This window comes from Neofelis nebulosa, chromosome 6 (genome assembly GCF_028018385.1).
Source record: "Neofelis nebulosa isolate mNeoNeb1 chromosome 6, mNeoNeb1.pri, whole genome shotgun sequence".
Lineage (NCBI taxonomy): Eukaryota > Metazoa > Chordata > Mammalia > Carnivora > Felidae > Neofelis > Neofelis nebulosa.
The window spans coordinates 98,652,095-98,657,321 of NC_080787.1; positions in this window are offsets into that span (position 1 = coordinate 98,652,095).

A 5,227-nucleotide genomic window follows, 5' to 3' on the forward strand; every position below is an offset into this window, starting at 1 on the left:
CCTTCATATTAAAACATTAGCTTCAATTCTAATCCTGGCCTGATGTTGCTCTACTTCTCAAAAGTATTTCTCTTGCATTTGTGTCAGTTGTCAGGCATATCCATTCCTCATATATATTTCATTGTTTCAAATATTACATTGATATTTCTGGAATTTTTTCAATTATCATTTGTAGGAAAAATATTACCTCTCATGCATATGGAAGTGCAACCAGGAAAATGGAAAAATAGTCACTTTTAGGATAAAATCAAGCATTGGGTCAAAAATTTGCCCAATTCTACTTAAATAGCAAAATATAAGTCTTTCTTAAAGAAGAGTCATTTAATAGGTATGCATAGGTAACATCCATGTATAAGGGACTGAATTAAAACAATAATTATAAAAAGATAAATAATTATAAAAAGATATAAATAATTATAAATAATTATAAAAAGATATAAAAAGATAAAATATGTTCTTATTCTCAAACATTATTTCAGGTTATTAGGATTCTATGGTCACTTCAGAAGGTTTTTCATTTAATAATAAAATAGTATGTACCATGTTCCAGTCACCATGCTAGGAGCTGGAGATTCAGTTATAAATATGACAAACATAGTTCATGTTCTCATGGAGCCTAGATTTTGGACTAGTGCAACAGGGTCTACAGGATAAAGTGCTGTGGGATGACAGAGGTCACCAAGCTGAGTCTTGGGGGGATGCACAAGGGTTCCGAAGGTAGTAATGTCTCAGCTGCAATCAGCAGAATGAGTAGGAATTAACCAGGTACAGAGCAAGAGGCAGGGGTGAGGTGGGAGGGGCAGCTGAAGGATATTTAAGGGCGTGTCCTACGGAAATGCTTAGAACTGCAGTAGAGAGAGGCATTTGAGGGAAGAAACATGAGACCAACATTCAGTATGGTGAAGCATCTAGAACAAAGCTTCTAGAACAATCTAGAACACTCTCTGGCGAGTGCAGAGAGATGAAGCTGTAGAGGAAAACAAGTCAAATCACGTGAGTATCCCACATTCATTGCTGATGAGGAACTAGGAGAGTTGTGCACTGGTTTTATAGTAAATAACAGTACATGAGTCAGATAATGTCATAGATGTGATAAAAACGATACGAGTCAGGGTAGGCCTTGCTGCAGTAACAGAGATCCTAGAAATTCAGTGACTTAGACATCAAGAAATGTATTCCTTTCTCACTTTGCAGGACCGAGTGATATCAAGTCAGCAAGGGGGAAGGCTGGGCTCTACTCCTTACAGAGACCCAGGCTGATCGCAGCTATGCTGTTATTACTGCGTGGCTTCCAATGTCACTGGGAAGGCAGCTAGAAGGAGGAAAGGGGATGGTGAGTAGGTGGCTTTTTCGTCCAGGCCTGAAAGTGGCACACAGTGCTTCCTCTCACATTCCATTAGTCAGAGCCCAGACACATGGCCACACTAACTATAAGGAACCTGGGAAATAGTGCCCAGCTATAAACCTGGAAGAAGAGGATTCTGGGGGAGCAGCCGGCCGGCTCTGCCACAGTAATAGAGAGAAGGGCTGGTCGTCTGAATCAGAATGGTTGCTCACACTTTCCCCTCAAAGCCCTTTGTCTGTTTGCCTCGGATTATCTCATTGTTCTCATCTTCTCCCTATTTCTAACCCCTCAGGCAGACGTATATAGGCCCCCTGGGATTATTTATCTCAGCTCAAGTCTCCAGTCTCTACAACTACAGTGGATACTTTGATCCAGCTCCTCTGACTCTCGGCCCAGAGGCTGTTTGCTTGCCCAGCTCAGCCTGCTTTAGGCAAAGCGGCCAACCCTGCTGGTCACTTGGGGTAACCAGAAATGCTGGTTGGTGAGTCAGCAGGTGGCACTCTGTCAGCAAGACACCAGTCCCAAAGCAACGCACACATAATGAGTGCAAGGATGTAGTCACGCTCAGGAGAACACAACATTGGCTCACTTGACCTACTTCCTTAAGACTCAACTTTCAAAAAGAGTAACCACACCCAGACTGACCAGCGGGTTGTTAAAAACAGGGATGTCAACATGCTCTGAACCGACTGCCAACAAAAATATTTCCTTTGTGTGGATGCTTTCATCATATTGCACTCAGGAAGGGCAAAGAAGTTCGACCTGTCTGGAATGGAAAGCACCGTGGACTGCTCTCCCTGGGCTTCTCTTGGGAGTTACAGAAAGAAGCATGCGTGTTGTTTTAATGGGAATTGGAGCTACTAGCTTCATGACCACTGTTTAGGCCTGTTTGCTGTTAGGAAATCCCAGGCCTCTCCGTCAAAGGCCTCATTGTTTGGTTATTGCTTTCTTTCACTTGCGTCACCCTGGTAAGGTACCCTTTCACTCAGTAATGTCTTCTGGGTCATTTTTCGTAACATGCAAAGGTGTGGGCGAAAGTGGTTAGTTAAAGATTTGGAGGTCCCTTTCCTCATCGAGAGTTTAAAATTGATATCCAGCAGATAGGAGAAGGGATGGAGAACTTGTTGATGAAGAATTAGTTTTTATTTATGTCCCTTGCGTCTGTCTCCCTTTTGTCCAAGTTCAGATATTTTAAAATCCTATATGTGTGGTCATGATTCTTGGAGACTTCTGCTGGCATGATAAGTAAAAACAGGTGCTACCTAAAAAAAGGAAGTCTATATGTTAGGCTTTTTATTTCTCCCTTCATTTAGTATACAAGCCTTATAGAGAAGCAGGGAAAGAATTGATTTTCCTTAAAGCCAACTTAGGTATCATAGTGCATGACAGATTAGTATTTTGATGTTACCCAAAGATTTCGCATAGCTGTTATTGACCATCTGATTCTGAACGGAATATGAAACTCAGCTAGCTACTAGTTAGATGAACATGATAGTAATGACACTAACATCATTAGTAATGCTCATTTCTTGTCATTAGTCTTTTTTTTTTTTTAACCTTTCCCAAAAACATCTTTATTGAGAAGCCTCCTTTCAATCATGGCCATGTCACCCAGATGGTTTCTTTTGTGTTTTACAGATGAAAAGCTAGGCCCCTGGATCAGAATAGGCCAGGTCGTGTTGAGGTTAACAATCCCTAAATCCCAGCAGCTTAAATCAATAAAAGTGTATTTCTCCTTCATCCTCCATGTCCAGAGTGGATCAGTCAGGGCCTCTGTTCATGTGTACACACTCAATCCAGACCTATGGGGGCTCCATGTTAACATGTGTTCCCTGATCACCCTGTTAGGGTAAACAATGTAGTGAGATACACTGGCTTTTAAAGCTTGTGGCTGGAAGTGGTGGGTCACCTCTGTTCCTATTTTATTGCCCAAATGGTCACAATCAACTGCAATTCGAAAAGAAGCAAAAGATAGCTTAAATGAACAAACACTACCTTCTTTTGGAATGCCTTACATCTTAAAGCACTTTGTCAGACATCTCAGGGAGGTACGAAGAGTGGGTTAATAATTTCTCATTTTACAAGTAAGGGAGCCAAGGCTTAGAGAAATCAAATAATCGAAGGTCAAACATCTTCCCTTTAGAGTATCAGGGCTGCTAGATTTTTAAAAAATTAGTTATCTACAGTTTTTCAACATCATATTTATAATGTTTGGATTATAGGGGCGCCTGGGTGGCTCAGTCAGTTGAGCATCTGACTTTGGCTCAGGTCGTGATCTCACAGTTTTTGGGTTCAAGCCCCGTGTTGGGCTCTGTGCTGAACAGCTCAGAGCCTGGAGCCTGCTTCTGTTTCTGTGTCTCCCTCTCTCTCTGCCCTCCCCCGCTCGTGTTTGTCTGTCTGCCTCTCTCTCAAAAATAAACAAATATGTAAAAAAATTAAACTCACCTTTAAAAAATATATAATGTTTGGATTATAATCATGCATTACTGATCTTCCCTACTAATATTAAATACTAGCCTGGTGCTCAGGGTAATAGAAACCAAGCAACATTTCCCTTGCTCTGTTGTCAACAGCAAACAAGAGTTCCTGTGACTTTAAAGTCTCACTTTTCAGCTAATTCTAGGAGTCATAGGGGATATTTACTCTGTGCTAATAAATATGATCACCCGGGTGTCATGTGGTCCCTCTGTCCTTGCCTTGACTCCCTGGGGACGGCACCTTGATGCCTGTGTTAAAGGAACTTCTCTCTCCCTTCCAGAGAGATGATGGTACCTGTGAAATGGATTGTGAGGTCTCAGAGGAGTTGTTTCCTTTCACTTAGGAAGCCGGCCCCAACAGTGCAACGAGCCCTTTTAGTTTTTAATTCATTCTATATTTCAGCTCTTTCCCTTTCAGACTGAAACATGAGGCTTTTGCCACTCTGTGACACACATTAACCAGTACACAGGATCTCCCATGTCCTTGTGGTCAGACGTAAGGGCCTCGATTCTATTCTCTCATGAATGTAAACTTTTCCAGAAGGCCCTTCAGTCACTCAGGCAAACAGACACCTGGTGAGGCTACCTTGTCCATCTTCCTTCCAGACATGCCTGTACTTGTTTGAATGTCACATCACAATGGACCTGTTTGCTACAGTGTTTTTGGAGAGGCATAGACTTGTTCCTCCATGATATGGCAAAAAGCATTACTGGTGAATGTAATGGATTTAAGTATATGAGTATTTCATGATGTGTGCCAAGGGCACCACGCATCCCAGGTGTTCTGTCTCCCCAACAAGTGGGAATCACTGGTAGAGAGAAATAAACGCTGAACTCCAAGGCCCAAACCTACATTCTAGTCTCAGGTCTGTCCCTTTGGAGTGACATTGGGAAAGTCACTTAGCCCCTCTGAGCCCCTGTACCATTCATAAACCAAAGGAAGTAGAATGGATGGATTACTAAGGACTTTTGCAACTATGCGAATTTGTGATTTGTGGAGACGAACTTTATTATTTGCAATTATTGTCAACAGGTGGCAGCAAAAACCCAATCTTTAGTGAGCTAAGAAAGACTGGCGGCCTTTGGTTTATTCTCAGAATTTCAGAGAACATTTAGTTAATTACGTTCATTTCAAACATGATGAGCAAAGGAAACCTCAAAGATGCGATGGAAGAAAGAAAGTTATGTCTAACATATGCTGTAAAATGAACTGAAAAGCAGGGCTTTTAAAATGAAAATATTTTGTAAACAATTGAATTTGGTACTTTTCTTCCATTTTTTTAAAAATTATTTTTCTAACATGTATTTATTTTTGAGAGACAGACAGGCAGAGCGTGAGCAGGGGAGGGGGAAAGAGAGGGGGAGATCTACAGAATCCAAAGCAGGTTTCAGGTTCTGAGCTGGT